Raw genomic sequence first — 24,644 nt, 5'->3', positions numbered from 1 at the left:
CCTCAAGTTTATTCGCAAATGTGAGTCACGGTGCCATGACATTTTACTTGATATTAGAACGAGAACGGGAGGTGCAGTGTGCACGCACAAGGAAACAAATGACGGGAGGGGGAAGAAAAGAGAAGGAATTTATGTATTTGCAGCGGGGAATTAAACGGGTGCTATCATACCAGCACTAATGCACTGGATCCCATCAGAACTCCGTAGTTAAGTGTGCTTGGGCGGGAGTAGTACTCGGATGGGTGACCACTTGGGAAGCCCTCGTGTTGCACCAATTTTTTTTCATATGGGTTGTTCGACGTTACGCGCGAATGGAATTATAAACCGCTGGTTCATTTGCAAAGGTGAGTCACGCTGCCGGGGCATATTACTTGATATTAGAACGAGAAAGAGAGATGCAGAGTGCACGCACAAGGAAACAAATGACGGGAGGAGGGATAGGAGTAGAAAGAGTGTATGTATTTGTAGTGCAGAATGAAACATGAGGGATCATACCAGCACTAATGCAACGGATTCTATCAGAACTCTGCAGTTAAGGGTGCTTGGGCGAGAAAAGTACTCGGATGGGTGACCTCTTGGGAAGTCCTCTTGGGAAGTCCTCGGTGCCGTGACTCACATTTGCGAATAAACCTGAGGACCATAATTCAAGTCGCGCGTATCGTCGAAAGAATCATCTGCAAAAAAATGAGTGCAACACGAGGACTTCCTAAGAAAATGGGTGAAATATAAGGACTTCGCAGGAGGTCACCCATCCTAGTGCTACTCTCGCCCAAGCACCCTTAACTTGCGGAGTTCTGATAGAATATGTTGCATTGGTGCTGGTATGATTGCTCATATTTCATTCTGCGCTGCAAATACATACACTTTTCCTCCCTCCATTCCCCTCCCGTCATTTGTTTCCTTGTGCGTGCACTCTGCATCTCTCCTTCTCGTTCTAATATCGATTAAAATGCCCCTGCTTCTTGTCTCACATTTGCGTACAAACCAGTGGACCCTAGTTCCAGTCGCGCGTAACGTCGAACGACCCGTCTGAAAAAAAAATTAATGCAACACGAGGACTTCCCAAGAGGTCACCCATCCGAGTACTATTCTCGCCCAAGCACACTTAACTGCGAAGTTCTGATGGGATCCGGTGTATTAGTGCTGGTATGATCGCACCTGTTTAATTTCGCGCTGCAAATACATAAACTCCTTCTCCTTTCTTCCCCCTCCCGTTATTTGTTTCCTTGTGCGTGCGCACTGCACCTCTCGTTCTTGTTCAAATATCAAGTAAAATGCCACGACGACGTGACTCACATTTGCGAATAAATATGCGAACCATAATTAAAGTCGCGCGTAACGTCGAACGGCACATCTGAAAAAAAGAAAATGGGTGCGACACGAGAACTTCCCAGGAGGTAACCCATCTTTGTACTACTTTCGCCAAAGCACACTTAACTGCGGAGTTCTGATGGGATCCGATGCATTTGTGCTGGTGTGACCGCACCTGTTTAATTTCGTGCTGAAAATACATACACTCCTTCCCTCCCTCCCTCCCATCATTTGTTTCCTTGTGCGTTCACACTGCAACTCTCCTTCTCGTTCTAATATCGATTAAAATGCCCCTGATTCTTGACTCACATTTGCGTATAAACCAGCAGACCATAGTTCCAGTCGTGCGTAACGTCGAACGACACATCTGAAAAAAAATTGTTGCGATACGAGGACTTTCAAAGAGGTCACCCATCCGAGTATTACTCTCGACCAAGCACACTTAACTGCAGAGTTCTGATGGGATCCAGTGCATTAGTGCTGGTATGATGCCATTTGTTTAATTTTGCGCTTCAAATATATACACTCCTTCTCCTTTCTTCCTCATCCCGTCATTTGTTTCCTTGTGGGTGCGCACTGCACCTCCCGTACTCGTTCTAATATCAAGTAAAATGCCACGGTGCCATGACTCACATTTGCCAATAAACCTGCGGACCATAAATCAAGTCGCGCGTAACGTCGAAAGAATCATCTGCAAAAAGATGGGTGCAACATGAGGACCTCCCAAGAAAATGGGTGAAATATAAGGACTTCGTAGGAGGTCACCCATCCGAGCACCAATCTCGCCCGAGCACATATAACTGCGGAGTTCTGATGGGATCCGGTGCATTAGTGCTGGTATGATCGCATCTATTTAATTTTGCGCTGCAAATACATAAGCTCATTCCCCTTTCTTCCCCTCCCGTCATTTGTTTCCTTGTGCGTGCGCACTGCACCTCCCATTCTCGTTCTAATATCAAGTAAAATTCTACAGCGTCGTGACTCACATTTGCGAATAAACTTGAGGACCATAATTCAAGTCGCGCGTAACGTCGAAAGAATCATCTGCAAAAAAATGGGTGCAACACGAGGACTTCACAAGAAAATGGGTGAAATATAAGGACTTCGCAGGAGGTAACCCATGCTAGTACTACTCTCGCCCAAGCACCCTTACCTACGGAGTTCTGATAGAATCCGTTGCATTAGTGCTGGTATGATCGCACCTGTTTCATTTCGTGCTCAAAATACATACACTCCTTCTCCTTCCCTCCCCCTCCCATCAATTGTTTCCTTGTGCGTTCACACTGCACCTCTCCTTCTCGTTCTAATATCGATTAAAATGCCCCTGTTTCTTGACTCACATTTGCGTATAAACCAGCAGACCCTAGTTCCAGTTGCGCGTAACGTCAAACGACCCGTCTGAAAAAAAATTGGTGCGACACGAGGACTTCCCAAGAGGTCACCCATCCGAGTACTACTCTTGCCCAAGCACACTTAACTGCAGAGTTCTGATGGGATCCGGTGCATTAGTGCTGGTATGATCGCACACGTTTAATTTTGCACTGCAAATACATAAACTCCTTCTCCTTTCTTCCCCCTCCCGTCATATGTTTCCTTGTGCGTGCGCTCTGTATCTCTCTTTCTCGTTCTAATATCAAGTAATATGCCCCGGCACCGTGACTCACCTTTGCAAATGAACCAACGGTTTATAATTCCATTCGCGCGTAACATCGAACAACCCATCCGAAAAAAAATAGGTGCAACACGGGGGCTTCCCAGGTGGTCACACATCCGAGTACTACTCTCGTCAGAGCACACTTAACTGCGGAGTTCTGATGGGATCCGAAGCTTTAGTGCTGGTATGATCGCACCTGTTTAATTTCGCGCTTCAAATACATACACTCTTTCTCCTTTCTTCCCCCTCCCGTCATATGTTTCCTTGTGCGTGCGCTCTGCATCTCTCTTTCTCGTTCTAATATCAAGTAATATGCCCCGGCACCGTGACTCACCTTTGCAAATGAACCAGCGGTTTATAATTCCATTCGCGCGTAACGTCGAACAACCCATCCGAAAAAAAATAGGTGCAACACGAGGCTTCCCAGGAGATCACCCATCCGAGTACTACTCTCGCCCAAGCACACTTAACTGCAGAGTTCTGATGGGATCCAGTGCATTAGTGCTGGTATGATCGCACCCGTTTAATTCCGCGCTGCAAATACATAAACTCCTTCTCCTTTCTTCCCCATCCCGTCATTTCTTTCCTTGTGCGTGCGCACTGCACCTCCCGTGCTCGTTCTAATATCAAGTAAAATACTACGGTGCCGTGACTCACATTTGCGAATAAACCTGAGGACCATAATTCAAGTCGCGCGTAACGTCGAAAGAATAATCTGCAAAAAAATGGGTGCAACACGAGGACTTCACAATAAAATGGGTGAAATATAAGAACTTCGCAGGAGGTATCCCATGCTAGTACTACTGTCGCCCAAGCACCATTACCTACGGAGTTCTGATAGAATCCGATGCATTAGTGCTGGTATGATCGCACCTGTTTCATTTCGTGGTGAAAATACATACACTCTTTCTCCTTCCCTCCCCCTCCCGTCATTTGTTTTCTTGTGCGTGCGCACAGCAGCTCCCGTTCTCGTTCTAATATCAAGTAAAATGCTACAGCGCCGTGACTCACATTTGCGAATAAACCTGAGGACCATAATTCAAGTCGCGCGTAACGTCGAAAGAATCATCTGCAAAAAAGTGGGTGTTACACGAGGACTTCACAAGAAAATGGGTGAAATATAAGGACTTCGCAGGAGGTAACCCATGCTAGTACTACTCTCGCCCAAGCACCCTTACCTACGGAGTTCTGATAGAATCCGTTGCATTAGTGCTGCTATGATCGCATCTGTTTAATTTTGCGCTGCAAATACATAAACTCATTCCCCTTTCTTCCCCCTCCCGTCATTTGTTTCCTTGTGCGTGCGCACTGCTCCTCCCGTTCTCGTTCTAATATCAAGTAAAATGCTACACCGCTGTGACTCACATTTGCAAATAAACCTGAGGACCAAAATTCAAGTCGCACGTAACGTTGAAAGAATCATCTGCAAAAAAATGGGTGCAACACGAGGACTTCCCAAGTGGCCACCCATCCGAGTACTACTCTCGCCCAAGCACACTTAACTGCGGAGTTATGATGGGATCTGTTGCATTAGTGCTGGTATGATCGCACCTGATTAATTTCGCACTACAAATACATAAACTCCTTCTCCTTTCTTCCCCCTCCCTTCATTTGTTTCCTTTTGTGTGCACTCTGCATCTCTCTTTCTCGTTCTAATATCAAGTAATATGCCCCGGCACCGTGACTCACCTTTGCAAATGAACCAGTGGTTTATAATTCCAATCGCGCCTAACGTCGAACAACCCATCCGAAAAAAATAGGTGCAAGACGAGGGCTTCCCAAGTGGTCACCCATCCGAGTACTACTCTCGCCCAAGCACACCTAACTGCGGAGTTCTGATGGGATCCGAAGCTTTAGTGTTGGAAAGATCGAACCTGTTTAATTTCGCGCTACAAATACATACACTCCTTCTCCTTTCTTCCCCCTCCCGTCATTTGTTTCCTTGTGCGTTCACACTTCACCTCTCATTCTCGTTCTAATATCGATTAAAATGCCCCTGCTTCTTGACTCACATTTGCGTATAAACCAGCGGACCCTAGTTCCAGCCGCGCGTAACGTCGAACGACCTGTCTGAAAAAAAATTGGTGTGACACGAGGACTTCCCAGGAGGTCACCCATCCGAGTACTAATCTCGCCCAAGCACACTTCACTGCGGAGTTATGATGGGATCCGCTGCATTAGTGCTGGTATGATCGCACCTGTTTAATTTCGGGCTGCAAATACATAAACTCATTCCCCTTTCTTCCCCCTCCCGTCATTTGTTTCCTTGTGCGTGCGCACTGCACCTCCCGTTCTCGTTCTAATATCAAGTAAAATGCTACAGCGCCGTGACTCACATTTGCGAATAAACCTGAGGACCATAATTCAAGTCGCGCGTATCGTCGAAAGAATCATCTGCAAAAAAATGGGTGCAACACGAGGACTTCCTAAGAAAATGGGTGAAATATAAGGACTTCGCAGGAGGTCACCCATCCTATTGCTACTCTCGCCCAAGCACCCTTAACTTGCGGAGTTCTGATAGAATCCGTTGCATTGGTGCTGGTATGATTGCTCATGTTTCATTCTGCGCTGCAAATACATACACTTTTTCTCCCTCCATCCCCCCTCGCGTCATTTGTTTCCTTGTGCGTGCACTCTGCATCTCTCATTCTCGTTCTAATATCGATTAAAATGCCCCTGCTTCTTGACTCACATTTGCGTATAAACCAGCGGACCCTAGTTCCAGTCGCGCGAAACGTCGAACGACCCGTTTGAAAATAAATTAGTGCGACACGAGGACTTCTCAGGAGGTCACCCATCCGAGTACTACTCTCGCCCAAGCACACTTAACTGCGCAGTTCTGATGGGATCCGGTGCATTAATGCTGGTATGATCGCACCCGTTTAATTTTGCACTGCAAATACATATACTCCTTCTCCTTTCTTCCCCCTCCCACCATTTGTTTCCTTGTGCGTGCGCACTGCACCTCCCGTGCTCGTTCTAATATCAAGTAAAATGCTACGGTGCCGTGACTCACATTTGCGAATAAACTTGAGGACCATAATTCAAGTCGCGCGTATCGTTGAAAGAATCATTTGCAAAAAAATGGGTGCAACACGAGTACTTCCTAAGAAAATGGGTGAAATATAAGGACTTCGCAGGAGGTCACCCATCCTAGTGCTACTCTCGCCCAAGCACCCTTAACTTGCGGAGTTCTGATAGAATCCGTTGCATTGGTGCTGGTATGATAGCTCATGTTTCATTCTGGGCTGCAAATACATATACTTTTTCTCCCTCCATCCCCCCTCCCGTCATTTGTTTCCTTGTGCGTGCACTCTGCATCTCTCATTCTCGTTCTAATATCGATTAAAATGCCCCTGCTTCTTGACTCACATTTGCGTATAAACCAGCGGACCCTAGTTCCAGTCGCGCGTAACGTCGAACGACCCGTCTGAAAATAAATTAGTGCGACACGAGGACTTCTCAGGAGGTCACCCATCCGAGTACTACTCTCGCCCAAGCACACTTAACTGCGCAGTTCTGATGGGATCCGGTGCATTAATGCTGGTATGATCGCACCCGTTTAATTTTGCACTGCAAATACATATACTCCTCCTTTCTTCCCCCTCCCGCCATTTGTTTCCTTGTGGGTGCGCACTGCACCTCCCGTGCTCGTTCTAATATCAAGTAAAATGTTAAGGTGCCGTGACTCACATTTGCGAATAAACCTGAGGACCATAATTCAAGTCGAGCATAACGTCGAAAGAATCATCTGCAAAAAAATGGGTGCAACACGAGGACTTCCTAAGAAAATAGGTGAAATATAAGGACTTCGCATGAGGTCACCCATCCTAGTGCTACTCTCGCCCAAGCACCCTTAACTTGCAGAGTTCTGATAGAATCCGTTGCATTGGTGCTTGTATGATCGCTCATGTTTCATTCTACGCTGCAAATACATACACTCTTTCTCCCTCCATCCCCTCTCCCGTCATTTGTTTCCTTGTGCGTGCACTCTGCATCTCTCCTTCTTGTTCTAATATCAAGTAAAATACCCTGGCATCGTGACTCACCTTTGCGAATGAACCAGCGGTTTATAATTGCATTCGCGCGTAACGTCGAACGATCCATCCGAAAAAAAATGGGTGCAACACGAGGACTTCCCAGGAGGTCACCAATCCGAGCACTACTCCCGCCCAAGCACACTTAACTGCTAAGTTCCGATGGGATACGGTGCATTAGTGCTGGTATGATGGCACCTATTTAATTTCGCGCTGCAAATACGTACACTCCTTCTCCTTTCTTCCCCTTCCCGTCATTTGTTTCCTTGTTCGTTCACACTTCACCTCTCATTCTCGTTCTAATATCGATTAAAATGCCCCTGCTTCTTGACTCACATTTGCGTATAAACCAGCGGACCCTAATTCCAGACGTGCGTAACGTCCAACGACCCGTCTGAAAAAAAATTGGTGCGACACAAGTACTTCCCAGGAGGTCACCCATCCGAGTACTAATCTCGCCCAAGCACACATAACTGCGGAGTTCTGATGGGATCCGGTGCATTAGTGCTGGTATGATCGCACCTATTTAATTTCGCGCTGCAAATACATAAACTCATTCCCCTTTCTTCCCGCTCCCGTCATTTGTTTCCTTGTGCGTGCGCACTGCACCTCCCGTTCTCGTTCTAATATCAAGTAAAATGTCACGGCACCGTGACTCACATTTGCGAATAAACCTGAGGACCATAATTCAAGTTGCGCGTAACGTCGAAAGAATCATTTGCAAAAAAATGGGTGCAACACGAGGACTTCACAAGAAAATGGGTGAAATATAAGGACTTCGCAGGTGGTAACCCATGCTAGTACTACTCTCGCCAAAGCACCCTTACCTACGGAGTTCTGATAGAATCCGTTGCTTTAGTGCTGGTATGATCGCACCTGTTTCATTTCGTGCTGAAAATACATACACTCCTTCTCCTTCCCTCCCCCTCCCATCAATTGTTTCCTTGTGCGTTCATACTGCACCTCTTCTTCTCGTTCTAATATCGATTAAAATGCCCCGGATTCTTCACTCACATTTGCGTATAAACCAGCGGACCCTACTTCCAGTCGAGCGTAATGTCGAACGACCCGTCTGAAAAAAAATTGGTGCCACACGAGGACTTCCCATGAGGTCACCCATCCGAGTACTACTCTCGCCCAAGCACACTTAACTGTGGAGTTCTGATGGGATCCGGTGCATTAGTGCTGGTATGATCGCACCCGTTTAATTGGCACTGCAAATACATAAATTCCTTATACTTTCTTCCCGCTCCCGTCATTTGTTTCCATGTGGTGCGCACTGCACCTCCTGTGCTCGTTCTAATATCAAGTAAAATGCTAAGGTGCCGTGACTCACATTTACGAATAAACCTGAGGACCATAATTCAAGTCGTGCGTAACGTCGAAAGAATCATCTGTAAAAAAATGGGTGCAACACGAGGACTTCCTAAGAAAATAGGTGAAATATAAGGACTTCGCATGAGGTCACCCATCCTAGTGCTACTCTCGCCCAAGCATCCTTAACTTGCGGAGTTCTGATAGAATCTGTTGCATTGGTGCTTGTATGATCGCTCATGTTTCATTCTGCGCTGCAAATACATACACTCTTTCTCCCTCCATCCCCTCTCCCGTCATTTGTTTCCTTGTGCGTGCACTCTGCATCTCTCATTCTTGTTCTAATATCAAGTAAAATACCATGGCATCGTGACTCACCTTTGCGAATGAACCAGCGGTTTATAATTGCATTCGCGTGTAACATCGAACGATCCATCCGAAAAAAAATGGGTGCAACACGAGGACTTCCCAGGAGGTCACCAATCCGAGCACTACTCCCGCCCAAGCACACTTAACTGCTAAGTTCCGATGGGATACGGTGCATTAGTGCTGGTATGATGGCACCTATTTAATTTCGCGCTGCAAATACGTACACTCCTTCTCCTTTTTTCTCCTTCCCGTCATTTGTTTCCTTGTGCGTGTGCACTGCACATCTCGTTCTCGTATAAATATCAAGTAAAATGCCACGGCGCAGTGACTCACATTTTCGAATAAATCTGCGGACTATAATTAAAGTCGCGCGTAACGTCGAATGGCACATCTAAAAAAAAAAAAAAGGTGCAACACGAGAACTTCCCAGGAGGTAACCCATCCTTGTACTACTTTCGCCAAAGCAAACTTAACTGCAGAGTTCTGATGGGATCCGACGCATTTGTGCTGGTGTGATAGCATCTCTTTAATTTCGTGCTGAAAATACATACACTCCTTCTCCTTCCCTCCCCCCTCCCATCGTTTGTTTCCTTGTGCGTTCACACTGCACCTCTTTTTCTCATTCTAATATCGATTAATATGTCCCTGCTTCTTTACTCACATTTGCGTATAAACAAGTGGACCAAAGTTCCAGTTGCGCGTAACGTCGAACGACCCGTCTGGAAAAAAATTTTTGCGACACGAGAACTTCCCAGGAGGACACCCATCCGAGTACTACTCTCGCACAAGCACACTTGACTGCGGAGTTCTGATGGGATCCGGTGCATTAGTGCTGGTATGATCGCACCTGTTTAATTTTGCGCTGCAAATACATAAACTCCTTCTCCTTTCTTCCCCCTCCCGTCATTTATTTCCTTGTGCGTGAACTCTGCATCTCTCTTTCTCGTTCTAATATCTAGTAATATACCTCGGCAACGTGACTCACCTTTGCAAATGAACCAGCGGTTTATAATTCCATTCACGCGTAACGTCGAACAACCCATCTGAAAAAAATAGGTGCAACACGAGGGCTTCCAAAGTGGTCACCCATCCGAGTACTACTCTCACCAAAGGACACTTAACTGTGGAGTTCTGATGGGATCCGGAGCTTTAGTGCTGGTATGATCGCACCTGTTTAATTTCGCACTGTAAATACATACACTCCTTCTCCTTTCTTCCCCCTCCCGTCATTTGTTTCCTTGTGCGTTCACACTTCACCTCTCATTCTCGTTCTAATATCGATTAAAATGCCCCTGCTTCTTGACTCACATTTGCGTATAAACCAGCGGACCTTAGTTCCAGACGCGCGTAACGTCGAACGACCCGTCTGAAAAAAATTGGTGCGACACGAGGACTTCCCAGGAGGTCACCCATCCGAGTACTAATCTCGCCCAAGCACACATAACTGCGGAGTTCTGATGGGATCCGGTGCATTAGTGCTGGTGTGATCGCACCTGTTTAATTTCACGCTGCAAATACATAAACTAATTCCCCTTTCTTCACCCTCCTGTCATTTGTTTCCTTGTGCGTGCGCACTGCACCTCCCGTTCTCGTTCTAATATCAAGTAAAATGCCACGGCGCCGTGACTCACATTTGTGAATAAACCTGCGGACCATAAATCAAGTCGCGCGTAACGTCGAAAGAATCATCTGCAAAAAGATGGGTGCAACACGAGGACCTCCCAAGAAAATGGGTGAAATATAAGGACTTCGCTGGAGGTCACCCATCTGAGTACTTTTCTCGCCCAAGCACCCTTAACTGCGGAGTTCTGATAGAATCCGTTGCATTAGTGCTGGTATGATCCCTCATGTTTCATTCTGCACTGCAAATACATACACTCTTTCTCCTCCCATCCCCCCTCCCGTCATTTGTTTCCTTGTGCGTGCACTCTGCATCTCTCTTTCTCGTTCTAATATCAAGTAATATGCCCCAGCACCGTGACTTACCTTTGCAAATGAACCAGCAGTTTATAATTCCATTCGCGCGTAACGTTGAACAACCCATCCGAAAAAAATAGGTGCAACACGAGGGCTTCCCAAGTTGTCACCCATCCGAGTACTACTCTCGCCCAAGCACACTTAAGTGCGGAATTCTGATGGGATCCGGGGCTTTAGTGCTGGTTTGATCGCACCTGTTTAATTTCGCGCTGCAAATACATACACTCCTTCTCCTTTCTTCCCCCTCCGGTCATTTGGTTCCTCGTGCGTTCACACTTCACCTATCATTCTCGCTCTAATATCGATTAAAATGCCCCTGCTTCTTGAGTCACATTTGCGTATAAACCAGCGGACCCTAGTTCCAGTCGCGCGTAACGTCGAACGACCCGTCTGAAAAAAAATTGGTTCGACACGAGAACTTCCCAAGAGGTCACCCATCCGAGTACTACTCTCGCCCAAGCACACTTAACTGCGGAGTTCTGATGGGATCTGGTGCATTACTGCTAGAATGATTGCACCTGTTTAATTTCCCGCTGTAAATACATAAACTCATTCCCCTTTCGTCCCCCTCTCGTCATTTGTTTCCTTGTGCGTGCGCACTGCAGCTCCCGTTCTAGTTCTAATATCAAGTAAAATGCTACAGTGCCGTGACTTACATTTGCGAATAAACCTGAGGACCATAATTCAAGTCGCATGTAACGTCGAAAGAATCATCTGCAAAAAAATGGGTGCAACACGAGGACTTCCTAAGAAAATGGGTGAAATATAAGGACTTCGCAGGAGGTCACCCATCCTAGTGCTACTCTCGCCCAAGCACCCTTACCTACGGAGTTCAGATAGAATCCGATGGATTAGTGCTGGTATGACCGCACCTGTTTAATTTCATGCTGAAAATACATACACTTCTTCTTCCCTCCCCCCCTCCCATCATTTGTTTCCTTGTGCGTTCACACTGCACCTCTCCTTCTCATTCTAATATCGATTAAAATACCCCAGATTCTTGACCCACATTTGCGTATAAACCAGCGGACCATAGTTCCAGTCGCGCGTAATGTCGAATGACCCGTCTGAAAAAAAATTTGTGCGACACAAGGACTTCCCAGGAGGTCACCCATCCGAGTACTACTCTCGCCCAAGCACAATTAACTGCGGAGTTCTGATGGGATCCAGTGCAATAGTGCTGGTATGATCGCACCCGTTTAATTTCGTGCTGCAAATAGATAAACGCCTTCTCCTTTCTTCCCCCTCCCGTCATTTGTTTCCTTGTGCGTGCGCACTGCACCTCCCGTGCTCGTTCTAATATCAAGTAAAATACTACGGTGCCGTGACTCACATTTGCGAATAAACCTGAGGACCATAATTCAAGTAGCGCGTAACGTCGAAAGAATCATCTGCAAAAAAATGGATGCAACACGAGGACTTCACAAGAAAATGACTGAAATATAAGGACTTCGCAGGAGGTAACCCATGCTAGTACTACTCTCGCCGAAGCACCCTTACCTACAGAGTTCTGATAGAATCCGCTGCATTAGTGCTGGTATGATCGCACTTGTTTCATTTCATGCTGAAAATACATACACTCCTTCTCCTTCCCTCCCCCTCCCATCAATTGTTTCCTTGTGCGTTCACACTGCACCTCTCTTTCTCGTTCTAATATCGATTAAAATGCCCTTGCTTCTTGACTCACATTTGCGTATAAACCAGCGGACCCCAATTCCAATCGCGCGTAACGTCGAATGACCCGTCTGAAAAAAAATTGGTGCGACACGAGGACTTCCCAGGAGGTCACCCATCCGAGTACTACTCTCGCCCAAGCATACTTAACTGCGGAGTTCTGATGGGATCCGGTGCATTAGTGCTGGTATGATCGCACCCGTTTAATTTCGCGCTGCAAATACATAAACTCCTTCTCCTTTCTTCCCCCTCCCATCATTTGTTTCCTTGTGCGTGCACACTGTACCTCCCGTGCTCGTTCTTATATCAAGTAAAATGCTACGGTGCCGTGACTCACATTTGCGAAAAAACCTGAGGACCATAATTCAAGTCGCGCGTATCGTCGAAAGAATCATCTTCAAAAAAATGGGTGCAACACGAGGACTTCCTAAGAAAATGCGTGAAATATAAGGACTTCGCAGGAGGTCACCCATCCTAGTGCTACTCTCGCCCAAGAACCCTTAACTTGCAGAGTTCTGATAGAATCCGTTGCATTGGTGCTGCTATGATTGCTCATCTTTCATTCTGCGCTGCAAATACATACACTTTTTCTCCCTCCATCCCCCCTCCCGTCATTTGTTTCCTTGTGCGTGCACTCTGCATCTCTCATTCTTGTTCTAATATCGATTAAAATGCCCCTGCTTCTTGACTCACAATTGCGTATAAACCAGTGGACCCTAGTTCCAGTCGCGCGTAACGTCGAACGACCCGTGTGAAAAAAAAAATTAGTGCGACACGAGGACTTTCCAGGAGTTCACCCATCCGAGTACTAATCTCGCCCAAGCACACTTCACTGCGGAGTTCTGATGGGATCCGGTGCATTAGTGCTGGTATGATCACACCTATTTAATTTTGCGCTGCAAATACATAAACTCATTCCCCTTTCTTCCCCCTCCCGTCATTTGTTTCCTTGTGCGTGCGCACTGCACCTCCCGTTCTTGTTCTAATATCAAGTAAAATGCTACAGCGCCGTGACTCACATTTGCGAATAAACCTAAGGACCATAATTCAAGTCGCGCGTAACGTCGAAAGAATCATCTGCAAAAAAATGGGTGCAACACGAGGACCTCCCTAGAAAATGGGTGAAATATATGGACTTCGCAGGAGGTCACCCATCCGAGTACTTTTCTCGCCCAAGCACCCTTAACTGCGGAGTTCTGATAGAATCCGTTGCATTAGTGCTGGTATGATCCCTCATGTTTCATTCTGCACTGCAAATACATACACTCTTTCTCCTCCCATCCCCCCGCCCGTCATTTGTTTTCTTGTGCGTGCACTCTGCATCTCTCTTTCTCGTTCTAATATCAAGTAATATGCCCCGGCACCGTGACTCACCTTTGCAAATGAACCAGCGGTTTATAATTCCATTCGCGCGTAACGTCGAACAACCCATCCGAAAAAAAATAGGTGCAACACGAGGGCTTCCCAAGTGGTCACCCATCCGAGTACTACTTTCGCCCAAGCACACTTAACTGCGGAGTTCTGATGGGATCCGGTGCATTAGTGATGGTATGATCGCACCTGTTTAATTTCGCGCTGCAAATACATAAACTCCTTATCCTTTCTTCCCCCTCCCGTCATTTGTTTCCTTGTGCGTGCGCACTGCACCTCTCGTTCTCGTTCAAATATCAAGTAAAATGCCACGGCGCCGTGACTCACATTTGCGAATAAATCTGCGGACCATAATTAAAGTCGCGCGTAACGTCGAACGGCACGTCAGAAAAAAAAAATGGGTGCAACATGAGAACTTCCCATGAGGTAACCCATCATTGAACTACTTTCGCCAAAGCACACTTAACTGCGGAGTTATGATGGGATCCGGTGCTTTTGTGCTGGTGTGACCGCACCTGTTTAATTTCGTGCTGAAAATACATACACTGCTTCTTCCCTCCCCCCTCCCATCATTTGTTTCCTTGTGCGTTCACACTGCACCTCTCCTTCTCGTTCTAATATCGATTAAAATGCCCCTGATTCTTGACTCACATTTGCGTATAAACCAGCAGACCATAGTTCCAGTAGCGCGTAACGTCGAACGACACATCTGAAAAAAAATTGTTGCGATACGAGGACTTCCCAAGAGGTCACGTATCCGAGTACTACTCTCGCCCAAGCACACTTAACTGCAGAGTTCTGATGGGATCGAGTGCATTAGTGCTGGTATGATGCCACTTGTTTAATTTTGCGCTTCAAATACATACACTCCTTCTCTTTTCTTCCTCCTCCCGTCATTTGTTTCCTTTTGTGTGTGCACTGCACCTCCCGTTCTCGTTCTAATATCAAGTAAAATGCCACGGCGCCGTGACTCACATTTGCAAATAAACCTGCGGACCATAAATCAAGTCGCGCGTAACGTCGAAAGAATCATCTGCAAAAAGATGGGTGCAACACGAGGACCTCCCAAGAAAATGGGTGAAATATAAGGACTTCGCAGGAGGTCACCAATCCGAGTACTTTTCTCGCCCAAGCACCCTTAACTGCGGAGTTCTGATAGAATCCGTTGCATTAGTGCTGGTATGATTGCACCTGTTTCATTTCGTGCTGAAAATACATACACTCCTTCTCCTTCCCTCCCCCTCCCATCAATTGTTTCCTTGTGCCTTCACACTGTACCTCTCCTTCTAGTTCTAATATCGATTAAAATGCCCTGCTTTTTGACTCATATTTGCGTATAAACCAGCGGACCCTAGTTCCAGTCGCGCGTAACGTCGAACGACCCGTCTGAAAAAAAATTGGTGCGACACGAGGACTTCTCAGGAGGTCACCCATCCGAGTACTACTCTCGCCCAAGCACAGTTAACTGCGGAGTTCTAATGGGATCCGGTGCATTAGCGCTGGTATGATCCCATCCGTTTAATTCCGCGCTGCAAATACATAAACTCCTTCTCCTTTCTTCCCCCTCCCGTCATTTGTTTCCTTGTGCGTGCGCACTGCACCTCCCGTTCTCGTTCTAATATCAAGTAAAATGCTACGGTGTCGTGACTCACATTTGCAAATAAACCTGAGGACCATAATTCAAGTCGCGCATATCGTCGAAAAAATCATCTGCAAAAAAATGGGTGCAACACGAGGACTTCCTAAGAAAATGGGTGAAATATAAGGACTTCGCAGGAAGTCACCAATCCTAGTGCTACTCTCGCCCAAGCACCCTTAACTTGCGGAGTTCTGATAGAATCCGTTGCATTGGTGCTGGTATGATTGCTCATGTTTCATTCTGCGCTACAAATACGTACACTTTTTCTCCCTCCATCCCCCCTCCCGTCATTTGTTTCCTTGTGCGTGCACTCTGCATCTCTCTTTCTCGTTCTAATATCGATTAAAATGCCCCTGCTTCTTGACTCACATTTGCGTATAAACCAGTGGACCCTAGTTGCAGTCGCACATAACGTCGAACGACCGGTCTGAAAAAAAAATTAGTGCGACACGAGGACTTCCGAGGAGGTCACCCATCCGAGTATTACTCTCGCCCAAGCACACTTAACTGCGGAGTTCTAATGGGATACGGTGCATTAGTGCTAGTATGATGGCACCTGTCTAATTTTGCGCTGCAAATACATAAACTCCTTCTCATTTCTTCCTCATCCCGTCATTTGTTTCCTTGTGCGTGCGCAATGCACCTCACGTTCTCGTTCAAATATCAAGTAAAATGCCACGGCGCCGTGACTCACATTTACGAATAAATCTGCGGATCATAATTAAAGTCGCGCGTAACGTCGAACGGCACATCTGAAAAAAAGAAAATGGGTGCAACACGAGAACTTCCCAAGAGGTAACCCATTAATGTACTACTTTCGCCAAAGCACACTTAACTGCGGAGTTCTGATGGGATCCGGTGCATTTGTGCTGGTGTGACCGCACCTGTTTAATTTCGTGCTTAAAATACATACACTCCTTCTTCCCTACCCCCCTCCCATCATTTGTTCCCTTGTGCGTTCACACTGCACCTCTCCTTCTCGTTCTAATATCGATTAAAATACCCCTGATTCTTGACTCACATTTGCGTATAAACCAGCGGACCATAGTTCCAGTCGCGCGTAACGTCGAACGACCCATCTGAAAAAAAATTGTTGCGATACAAGGACTTCCCAAGAGGTCACCCATCCGAGTACTACTCTCGCCCAAGCACACTTAACTGCAGATGTCTGATGGGATCAAGTGCATTAGTGCTGGTATGATGCCACTTGTTTAATTTTGCGCTTCAAATACATACACTCCTTCTCTTTTCTTCCTCCTCCCGTCATTTGTTTCCTTGTGCGTGCGCACTACACCTCCCGTACTCGTTCTAATATCAAGTAAAATGCCACGGCACCGTGACTCACATTTGCGAATAAACCTGCGGACCATAAATCAAGTCGCGCGTAACGTCGAAAGAATCATCTGCAAAAGATGGGTGCTACACGAGAACCTCCCAAGAAAATGGGTGAAATATAAGGACTTCGCAGGAGGTCACCCATCCAAGTACTTTTCTCGCCCAAGCACCCTTAACTGCGGAGTTCTGATAGAATCCGTTGCATTAGTGCTGGTATGATCCCTCATGTTTCATTCTGCACTGCAAATACATACACTCTTTCTCCTCCTATCCCCCCTCCCGTCATTTGTTTCCTTGTGCGTGCGCACTGCACCTCCCGTGCTCGTTCTAATATCAAGTAAAATACTACGGTGTCGTGGCTCACATTTACGAATAAACCTGAGGACCATAATTCAAGTCGCGTGTAACGTCGAAAGAATCATCTGCAAAAAAATGGGTGCAACACGAGGACTTTACAAGAAAATGGGTGAAATATAAGGACTTCGCAGGAGGTAACCCATCCTAGTACTACTCTCGCCCAAGCACCCTTACCTATGGAGTTCTGATAGAATCTGATGCATTAGTGCTGGTATGATCGCACCTGTTTCATTTCGTGCTGAAAATACATACACTCTTTCTCCTTCCCTCCCCCTTCCGTCATTTGTTTCCTTGTGCGTGCACTCTGCATCTCTCTTTCTCGTTCTAATATAGATTAAAATGCCCCTGCTTCTTGACTCACATTTGCGTATAAACCACTGGACCCTAGTTGCAGTCGCGCATAAAGTCCAACGACCGGTCTGAAAAAAAAAATTAGTACGACACGAGGACTTCCTAGGAGGTCACCCATCCGGGTATTACTCTCGCCCAAGCACACTTAACTGCAGAGTTCTAATGGGATTCGGTGCATTAGTGCTAGTATGATCGCACCTGTTTAATTTCGCGCTGCAAATACATAAACTCCTTCTCCTTTCTTCCCCCTCCCGTCATTTGCTTCCTTGTGCGTGCGCAATGCACCTCACGTTCTCGTTCAAATATCAAGTAAAAAGCCACGGCGCCGTGACTCACATTTGCGAATAAATCTACGGACCACAATTAAAGTCGCGCGTAATGTCGAACGGCACATCTGAAAAAAAGAAAATGGGTGCAACACGAGAACTTCCCAGGAGGTAACCCATTATTGTACTACTTTCGCCAAAGCACACTTAACTACGGAGTTCTGATGGGATCCGGTGCATTTGTGCTGGTGTGACCGCACCTGTTTAATTTCGTGCTGAAAATACATACACTCCTTCTTCCCTACCCCCCTCCCATCATTTGTTTCCTTGTGCGTTCACACTGCACCTCTCCTTCTCGTTCTAATATCGATTAAAATGCCCCTGATTCTTGACTCACATTTGCGTATAAACCAGCGGACCATAGTTCCAGTCGCGCGTAACGTCGAATGACCCCTCTGAAAAAAAATTGTTACGATACGAGGACTTCCCAAGAGGTCACACATCCGAGTACTGCTCTCGCCCAAGCACACTTCACTGCGGAGTTCTGATGGGATCTGGTGCATTAGTGCTGGTATGATCGCACCTGTTTAATTTTGCGCTGCAAATACATAAACTCATTCCCCTTTCTTCCCCCTCCCGTCATTTGTTTCCTTGTGCGTGCGCACTGCACCTCCCGTTCTCGTTCTAATATCAAGTAAAATGCTACAGCGCTGTGACTCACATTTGCGAATAAACCTGAGGACCATAATTCAAGTCGCACGTAACGTTGAAAGAATCATCTGCAAAAAAATGGGTGCAACACGAGGACTTCCCAAGTGGTCACCCATCCGAGTACTACTCTCGCCCAAGCACACTTAACTGCGGAGTTATGATGGGAACTGTTGCATTAGTGCGTGTATGATCGCACCTGATTAATTTCGCGCTGCAAATACATAAACTCCTTCTCCCTTCTTCTCCCTCCCGTCATTTGTTTCCTTGTGCGTGCACTCTGCATCTCTCTTTCTCGTTCTAATATCAAGTAATATGCCCCGGCACCGTGACTCACCTTTGCAAATGAACCAGCGGTTTATAATTCCATTCGTGCCTAACGTCGAACAACCCATTCGAAAAAAAATAGGTGCAACACGAGGGCTTCCCAGGTGGTCACCCATCCGAGTACTACTCTCGCCTAAGCACACCTAACTGCGGAGTTCTGATGGGATCCGAGACTTTAATCCTTGTATGATCGCACCTGTTTAATTTCGCGCTGCAAATACATACACTCCTTCTCCTTTCTTCCCCCTCCCGTCATTTGTTTCCTTGTGCGTTCACACTTCACCTCTCATTCTCGTTCTAATATCGATTAAAATGCCCCTGCTTCTTGACTCACATTTGCGTATAAACCAGCGGACCCTAGTTCCAGACGCGCGTAACGTCGAACGACCCGTCTGAAAAAAAATTGGTGTGACAAAAGGACTTCCCAGGAGGTCACCCATACGAGTACTAATCTCGCCCAAGCACAATTCACTGCGGAGTTCTGATGCGATCCGGTGCATTAGTGCTGGTATGATCGCACCTGTTTAATTTCGCGCTGCAAATACATAAACTCATTCCCATTTCTTCCCCCTCCCGTCATTTGTTTCCTTGTGCGTGCGCACTGCACCTCCCGTTATCGTTCTAATATCAAGTAAAATGTTACAACGCCGTGACCCACATTTGCGAATAAACCTGAGGACCATAATTCAAGTCACGAGTAACGTCGAAAGAATCATCTGCAAAAAAATGGGTGCAACACGAGGACTTCACAAGAAAATGGGTGAAATATAAGGACTTCGCAGGAGGTAACCCATGCTAGTACTACTCTCGCCCAAGCACCTTACTTACGGAGTTCTGATAGAATCCGATGCATTAGTACTGGTATGATCGCACCTGTTTCATTTCGTGCTGAAAATACATACACTTTTTCTCCCTCCATCCCCCCTCCCGTCATTTGTTTCCTTGTGCGTGCACTCTGCATCTCTCATACTCGTTCTAATATAGATTAAAATGCCCCTGCTTCTTGACTCACATTTGCGTATAAACCAGTGGACCGTAGTTCCAGTGGCGCGTAACGTCGAACGACCCGTCTGAAAAAAAATTGGTGCGACACGAGGACTTCCCAAGAGGTCACCCATCCGAGTACTACTCTCGTCCAAGCACACTTAACTACAGAGTTCTGATGGAATCCAATGCATTAGTGCTGGTATGATCGCACCTATTATTTTGCGCTGCAAATACATAAACTCCTTCTCCTTTCTTCCCCCTCCCGTCATTTGTTTCCTTGTGCGTGCGCACTACACCTCTCGTTCTCATTTAAATATCAAGTAAAATGCCACGGCGCCGTGACTCACATTTGCGAATAAATCTGTGGACCATAATTAAAGTCGCGCGTAACGTCGAACGGCACATCTGAAAAAAAGAAAATGGGTGCAACACGAGGACTTCCCAAGTGGTCACCCATCCGAGAACTACTCTCGCCCAAGCACACTTAACTGCGGAGTTCTGATGGGTTTCGGAGCTTTAGTGTTGGTATGATCGCACATGTTTAATTTCACGCAGCAAATACATACACTCCTTCTCCTTTCTTCCCCCTCCCGTCATTTGTTTCCTTGTGCCTTCACACTTCACCTCTCATTCTCGTTCTAATATCGATTAAAATGCCCCTGCTTCTTGACTCACATTTGCGTATAAACCAGTGGACCCTAGTTCCAGTCGCGTGTAACGTCGAATGACCCGTCTGAGAAAAAAAATTAGTGCGACACGAGGACTTCCCAGGAGGTCAACCATCCGAGTACTACTCTCGCCAAAGCACACTTAACTACGGAGTTCTGATGGGATCTGGTGCATTAGTGCTGGTATGATCGCACCTGTTTAATTTTGCGCTGCAAATACATAAACTCATTCCCCTTTCTTCCCCCTCCCGTCATTTGATTCCTTGTGCGTGCGCACTGCACCTCCCGTTCTCGTTCTAATATCAAGTAAAATGCAACAGTGCCGTGACTCACATTTGCGAATAAACCTGAGGACCATAATTCAAGTCGCGGGTAACATCGAAAGAATCATCTGCAAAAAAATGGGTGCAACACGAGGACTTCACAAGAAAATGGGTGAAATATAAGGACTTCGCAGGAGGTAACCCATGCTAGTACTACTCTCGCCCAAGCACCCTTACCTACGGAGTTCTGATAGAATTCGTTGCATTAGTGCTGGTATGATCGCACTTGTTTCATTTCGCGCTGCAAATACATAAACTCCTTCTCCTTTCTTCCCCCTCCCGTAATTTGTTTCCTTGTGCGTGCGCACTGCACCTCCCGTTCTCGTTCTAATATCAAGTAAAATGGTACAGTACCGTGACTCACATTTGCGAATAAACCTGAGGACCAAAATTCAAGTCGCGTGTAACGTTGAAAGAATCATCTGCAAAACGATGGGTGCAACACGAGGACCACCCAAGAAAATGGGTGAAATATAAGGACTTCGCAGGAGGTCACCCATCCGAGTACTTTTTCTCGCCCAAGCACCCTTAACTGCGGAGTTCTGATAGAATCTGTTGCATTAGTGCTGGTATGAGCCCTCATGTTTCATTCTGCACTGCAAATACATACACTCTTTCTCCTTCCAACCCCCCTCCCGTCATTTGTTTCCTTGTGCGTGCCCTCTGCATCTCTCTTTCTCGTTCTAATATCAAGTAATATGCCCCGGCACCGTGACTCACCTTTGCAAATGAACCAGCGATTTATAATTCCATTCGCGCGTAACATCGAACAACCCATCCGAAAAAAAAATAGGTACAACACGAGGGCTTCCCAGGTGGCGACCCATCCGAGTACTACTCTCGCCAAAGTACACTTAACTGCAGAGTTCTGATGGGATCCGGAGATTTAGTGCTGGTATGATCGCAGCTGTTTAATTTCGTGCTGCAAATACATACACTCCTTCTCATTTCTTCCCCCTCCCGTCATTTGTTTCCTTGTGCGTTCACACTTGACCTCTCATTCTCGTTCTAATATCGATTAAAATGCCCCTGCTTCTTGACTCACATTTGCGTATAAACCAGCGGACCCTAGTTCCAGACGCGCGTAACGTCGAACGACCTGTCTGAAAAGAAATTAGTCCGACACGAGGACTTCCAAGGAGGTCACCCATCCGAGTACTAATCTCGCCCAAGCACACTTCACTGCGGAGTTCTGATGGGATCCGGTGCATTAGTGCTGGTATGATCGCACCTGTTTAATTTCACGCTGCAAATACATAAATTCATTCCCCTTTCTTCCCCCTCCCGTCATTTGTTTCCTTGTGCGTGCGCACTGCACCTCCCGTTCTCGTTCTAATATCAAGTAAATAGCTACAGCGCCGTGACTCACATTTGCGAATAAACCTGAGGACCATAATTCAAGTCGCGCGTAACGTCAAAAGAATCATCTACAAAAAAATGGGTGCAACACGAGGACTTCACAAGAAAATAGGTGAAATATAAGGACTTTGCAGGAGGTAACCCATGCTAGTACTACTCTCGCCCAAACACACTTAACTGCGGAATTCTGATAGAATCCGTTGCATTAGTGCTGGTATGATCGCACCAGTTTAATTTCGCGCTGCAAATACATAAACTCCTTCTCCTTTCTTCCCCCTCCCATCATTTGTTTCCTTGTGCGTGCGCACTGCACCTCTCGTTCTCGTTCAAATATCAAGTAAAATGCCACGGCGCCGTGACTCACATTTGCGAATAAATATGCGGACCATAATTAAAGTCGCGCGTAACGTCGAACGACACATCTGAAAAAAAGAAAATGGGTGCAACACGAGAACTTCCTAGGAGGTAACCCATCATTATACTACTTTCGCCAAAGCACACTTAACTGCGGAGTTCTGATGGGATCCGTTGCATTTGTGCTGGTGTGATCGCACCCGTTTAATTCTGCGCTGCAAATACATAAACTCCTTCTCCTTTCTTCCCCCTCCTGTCATTTGTTTCCTTGTGCGTGCGTACTGCACCTCCCGTGCTCGTTCTAATATCAAGTAAAATGCTACGATGCCGTGACTCACATTTGCGAATAAACTTGAGGACCATAATTCAAGTCGCGCGTATCGTCGAAAGAATCATCTGCAAAAAAATGGGTGCAACACGAGGACTTCCTAAGAAAATGGGTGAAATATAAGAACTTCGCAGGAGGTCACCCATCCTAGTGCCTCTCTCGCCCAAGCACCCTTAACTTGCGGAGTTCTGATAGAATCCGTTGCATTGGTGCTGGATGATTGCTCATGTTTCATTCTGCGCTGCAAATACATAAACTTTTTCTCCCTCCATCCGCCCTCCCGTCATTTGTTTCCTTGTGCGTGCACTCTGCATCTCTATTTCTCGTTCTAAAATCAATTAAAATGCCCCTGCTTCTTGACTCACATTTGCGTATAAACCAGTGGACCCTAGTTCCAGTCGTGCGTAACGTCGAACGACCCGTCTGAAAAAAAAAATTAGTGCGACACGAAGACTTCCAAGGAGGTCACCCATCCGAGTACTACTCTCGCCTAAGCACACTTAAATGCGGAGTTTTGATGGGATCCGGTGCATTAGTGCTTGTATGATCGCAACTGTTTGATTTTGCGCTGCAAATACATAAACTCATTCCCCTTTCTTCCCCCTCCCGTCATTTGTTTCCTTGTGCGTGCGCACTGCACCTCCCGTTCTCGTTCTAATATCAAGTAAAATGTTACAGCGCCGTGACTCACATTTGCGAAAAAACCTGAGGACCATAATTCAAGTCGCGCGTAATGTCGAAAGAATCATCTGCAAAAAAATGGGTGCAACACGAGGACTTCACAAGAAAATGGGTGAAATATAAGGACTTCGTAGGAGGTAACCCATGCTAGTACTACTCTCGCCCAAGCACCCTTACCTACGGAGTTCTAATAGAATCCGTTGCATTAGTGCTGGTATGATCGGTGCTGTTTCATTTCGTGCTTAAAATACATACACTCCTTCTCTTTCCCTCCCCCTCCCATCAATTGTTTCCTTGTGCGTTCACACTGCACCTCTCCTTCTCGTTCTAATATCGATTAAAATGCCCCTGCTTCTTGACTCACATTTGCGTATAAACCAACGGACCCTAGTTCCAGTTGCGCGTAACGTCGAACGACCCGTCTGAAAAAAAATTAGTGCGACACGAGGACTTACCAAGAGGTCACCCATCCGAGTACTACTCTCGCCCAAGCGCACTTAACTGCGGAGTTCTGATGGGATTCGGTGCATTAGTGCTGGTATGATCGCACCGGTTTAATTCCGCGCTGCAAATGCATAAACTCCTTCTCCTTTCCTCCCCCTCCCGTCATTTGTTTCCTTGTGCGTGCGCGCTGCACCTCTTATTCTCGTTCAAATATCAAGTAAAATGCCACGGCGTCGTGACTCACATTTGCGAATAAATCTGCGGACCATAATTAAAGTCGCGAATAACGTCGAACGGCACATCTAAAAAAAAAAAATGGGTGCAACACGAGAACTTCCCAGGAGGTAACCCATCATTGTACTACTTTCGCCAAAGCACACTTAACTGCGGAGTTCTGATGGGATCCGTTGCATTTTTGCTGGTATGATCGTACCCGTTTAATTCCGCGCCGCGAATACATAAACTCCTTCTCTTTTCTTCCCCCTCCCGTCATTTGTTTCCTTGTGCGTGCGCACTGCACCTCCCGTGCTCGTTCTAATATCAAGTAAAATGCTACGGTGCCGTGACTCAGATTTGCCAATAAACCTGAGGACTATAATTCAAGTCGCGCGTATCGTCGAAAGAATCATCTAAAAAAAAGAAAATGGGTGCAACACGAGAACTTCCCAGGAGGTAACCCATCATTGTACTACTTTCGCCAAAGCACACTTAACTGCGGAGTTGTAATGGGATCCGGTGCATTTGTCCTGGTGTGACCGCACCTGTTTAATTTCGTGCTGAAAATACATACACTCCTTCTTCCCTCCCCCC

The 24,644-nt window shown here is 46.4% G+C and overlaps 2 non-coding genes and 44 pseudogenes across 2 annotated transcripts; 1 reads left to right on the top strand and 45 right to left on the bottom strand.

Moving 5' to 3' along the window:
* Positions 1-156: 156 nt before the first annotated feature.
* On the top strand, positions 157-275 carry LOC148246592 (5S ribosomal RNA; annotated as a pseudogene).
* Positions 276-1,041: 766 nt separating this feature from the next.
* On the bottom strand, positions 1,042-1,160 carry LOC148246591 (5S ribosomal RNA; annotated as a pseudogene).
* Positions 1,161-1,369: 209 nt separating this feature from the next.
* On the bottom strand, positions 1,370-1,488 carry LOC148246590 (5S ribosomal RNA; annotated as a pseudogene).
* A 1,232-nt stretch (positions 1,489-2,720) lies between these two features.
* Positions 2,721-2,839, bottom strand: LOC148246589 (5S ribosomal RNA; annotated as a pseudogene).
* A 205-nt stretch (positions 2,840-3,044) lies between these two features.
* Positions 3,045-3,163, bottom strand: LOC148246588 (5S ribosomal RNA; annotated as a pseudogene).
* A 205-nt stretch (positions 3,164-3,368) lies between these two features.
* On the bottom strand, positions 3,369-3,486 carry LOC148246587 (5S ribosomal RNA; annotated as a pseudogene).
* Positions 3,487-4,399: 913 nt separating this feature from the next.
* Positions 4,400-4,518, bottom strand: LOC148246586 (5S ribosomal RNA; annotated as a pseudogene).
* Positions 4,519-4,722: 204 nt separating this feature from the next.
* On the bottom strand, positions 4,723-4,841 carry LOC148246585 (5S ribosomal RNA; annotated as a pseudogene).
* A 205-nt stretch (positions 4,842-5,046) lies between these two features.
* Positions 5,047-5,165, bottom strand: LOC148246584 (5S ribosomal RNA; annotated as a pseudogene).
* A 561-nt stretch (positions 5,166-5,726) lies between these two features.
* Positions 5,727-5,845, bottom strand: LOC148246583 (5S ribosomal RNA; annotated as a pseudogene).
* Positions 5,846-6,406: 561 nt separating this feature from the next.
* LOC148246582 (5S ribosomal RNA) lies at positions 6,407-6,525 on the bottom strand (annotated as a pseudogene).
* Positions 6,526-7,083: 558 nt separating this feature from the next.
* Positions 7,084-7,202, bottom strand: LOC148246581 (5S ribosomal RNA; annotated as a pseudogene).
* A 205-nt stretch (positions 7,203-7,407) lies between these two features.
* Positions 7,408-7,526, bottom strand: LOC148246580 (5S ribosomal RNA; annotated as a pseudogene).
* Positions 7,527-8,085: 559 nt separating this feature from the next.
* Positions 8,086-8,204, bottom strand: LOC148246579 (5S ribosomal RNA; annotated as a pseudogene).
* Positions 8,205-8,763: 559 nt separating this feature from the next.
* LOC148246578 (5S ribosomal RNA) lies at positions 8,764-8,882 on the bottom strand (annotated as a pseudogene).
* Positions 8,883-9,090: 208 nt separating this feature from the next.
* On the bottom strand, positions 9,091-9,209 carry LOC148246577 (5S ribosomal RNA; annotated as a pseudogene).
* Positions 9,210-9,415: 206 nt separating this feature from the next.
* On the bottom strand, positions 9,416-9,534 carry LOC148246576 (5S ribosomal RNA; annotated as a pseudogene).
* Positions 9,535-9,738: 204 nt separating this feature from the next.
* On the bottom strand, positions 9,739-9,857 carry LOC148246575 (5S ribosomal RNA; annotated as a pseudogene).
* A 204-nt stretch (positions 9,858-10,061) lies between these two features.
* On the bottom strand, positions 10,062-10,180 carry LOC148246574 (5S ribosomal RNA; annotated as a pseudogene).
* Positions 10,181-10,739: 559 nt separating this feature from the next.
* On the bottom strand, positions 10,740-10,858 carry LOC148246573 (5S ribosomal RNA; annotated as a pseudogene).
* A 205-nt stretch (positions 10,859-11,063) lies between these two features.
* Positions 11,064-11,182, bottom strand: LOC148246572 (5S ribosomal RNA; annotated as a pseudogene).
* A 235-nt stretch (positions 11,183-11,417) lies between these two features.
* On the bottom strand, positions 11,418-11,536 carry LOC148246571 (5S ribosomal RNA; annotated as a pseudogene).
* Positions 11,537-11,740: 204 nt separating this feature from the next.
* On the bottom strand, positions 11,741-11,859 carry LOC148246570 (5S ribosomal RNA; annotated as a pseudogene).
* Positions 11,860-12,418: 559 nt separating this feature from the next.
* Positions 12,419-12,537, bottom strand: LOC148246569 (5S ribosomal RNA). The gene has a single exon (XR_015814442.1). It is a non-coding gene; the product is annotated as a 5S ribosomal RNA (ribosomal RNA).
* A 563-nt stretch (positions 12,538-13,100) lies between these two features.
* Positions 13,101-13,219, bottom strand: LOC148246568 (5S ribosomal RNA; annotated as a pseudogene).
* Positions 13,220-13,779: 560 nt separating this feature from the next.
* Positions 13,780-13,898, bottom strand: LOC148246567 (5S ribosomal RNA). The gene has a single exon (XR_015815382.1). It is a non-coding gene; the product is annotated as a 5S ribosomal RNA (ribosomal RNA).
* Positions 13,899-15,104: 1,206 nt separating this feature from the next.
* Positions 15,105-15,223, bottom strand: LOC148246566 (5S ribosomal RNA; annotated as a pseudogene).
* A 562-nt stretch (positions 15,224-15,785) lies between these two features.
* On the bottom strand, positions 15,786-15,904 carry LOC148246565 (5S ribosomal RNA; annotated as a pseudogene).
* A 209-nt stretch (positions 15,905-16,113) lies between these two features.
* LOC148246564 (5S ribosomal RNA) lies at positions 16,114-16,232 on the bottom strand (annotated as a pseudogene).
* Positions 16,233-16,436: 204 nt separating this feature from the next.
* Positions 16,437-16,554, bottom strand: LOC148246563 (5S ribosomal RNA; annotated as a pseudogene).
* Positions 16,555-17,470: 916 nt separating this feature from the next.
* Positions 17,471-17,589, bottom strand: LOC148246562 (5S ribosomal RNA; annotated as a pseudogene).
* Positions 17,590-17,798: 209 nt separating this feature from the next.
* LOC148246561 (5S ribosomal RNA) lies at positions 17,799-17,917 on the bottom strand (annotated as a pseudogene).
* A 204-nt stretch (positions 17,918-18,121) lies between these two features.
* LOC148246560 (5S ribosomal RNA) lies at positions 18,122-18,240 on the bottom strand (annotated as a pseudogene).
* A 205-nt stretch (positions 18,241-18,445) lies between these two features.
* Positions 18,446-18,564, bottom strand: LOC148246559 (5S ribosomal RNA; annotated as a pseudogene).
* Positions 18,565-18,769: 205 nt separating this feature from the next.
* LOC148246558 (5S ribosomal RNA) lies at positions 18,770-18,888 on the bottom strand (annotated as a pseudogene).
* Positions 18,889-19,093: 205 nt separating this feature from the next.
* LOC148246557 (5S ribosomal RNA) lies at positions 19,094-19,212 on the bottom strand (annotated as a pseudogene).
* Positions 19,213-19,771: 559 nt separating this feature from the next.
* On the bottom strand, positions 19,772-19,890 carry LOC148246556 (5S ribosomal RNA; annotated as a pseudogene).
* Positions 19,891-20,097: 207 nt separating this feature from the next.
* On the bottom strand, positions 20,098-20,216 carry LOC148246555 (5S ribosomal RNA; annotated as a pseudogene).
* Positions 20,217-20,423: 207 nt separating this feature from the next.
* Positions 20,424-20,542, bottom strand: LOC148246554 (5S ribosomal RNA; annotated as a pseudogene).
* Positions 20,543-21,458: 916 nt separating this feature from the next.
* Positions 21,459-21,577, bottom strand: LOC148246553 (5S ribosomal RNA; annotated as a pseudogene).
* A 205-nt stretch (positions 21,578-21,782) lies between these two features.
* LOC148246552 (5S ribosomal RNA) lies at positions 21,783-21,901 on the bottom strand (annotated as a pseudogene).
* Positions 21,902-22,464: 563 nt separating this feature from the next.
* Positions 22,465-22,583, bottom strand: LOC148246551 (5S ribosomal RNA; annotated as a pseudogene).
* A 562-nt stretch (positions 22,584-23,145) lies between these two features.
* Positions 23,146-23,264, bottom strand: LOC148246550 (5S ribosomal RNA; annotated as a pseudogene).
* A 559-nt stretch (positions 23,265-23,823) lies between these two features.
* Positions 23,824-23,942, bottom strand: LOC148246549 (5S ribosomal RNA; annotated as a pseudogene).
* Positions 23,943-24,150: 208 nt separating this feature from the next.
* On the bottom strand, positions 24,151-24,269 carry LOC148246548 (5S ribosomal RNA; annotated as a pseudogene).
* Positions 24,270-24,478: 209 nt separating this feature from the next.
* LOC148246547 (5S ribosomal RNA) lies at positions 24,479-24,597 on the bottom strand (annotated as a pseudogene).
* Positions 24,598-24,644: the final 47 nt, after the last annotated feature.

This window comes from Carica papaya, chromosome 8 (assembly GCF_054855325.1).
Source record: "Carica papaya isolate Zhongbai chromosome 8, ASM5485532v1, whole genome shotgun sequence".
Lineage (NCBI taxonomy): Eukaryota > Viridiplantae > Streptophyta > Magnoliopsida > Brassicales > Caricaceae > Carica > Carica papaya.
The sequence above is the reverse complement of the archived record's forward strand: the minus strand, read 5'-3'. Positions and strand labels throughout refer to the sequence as shown.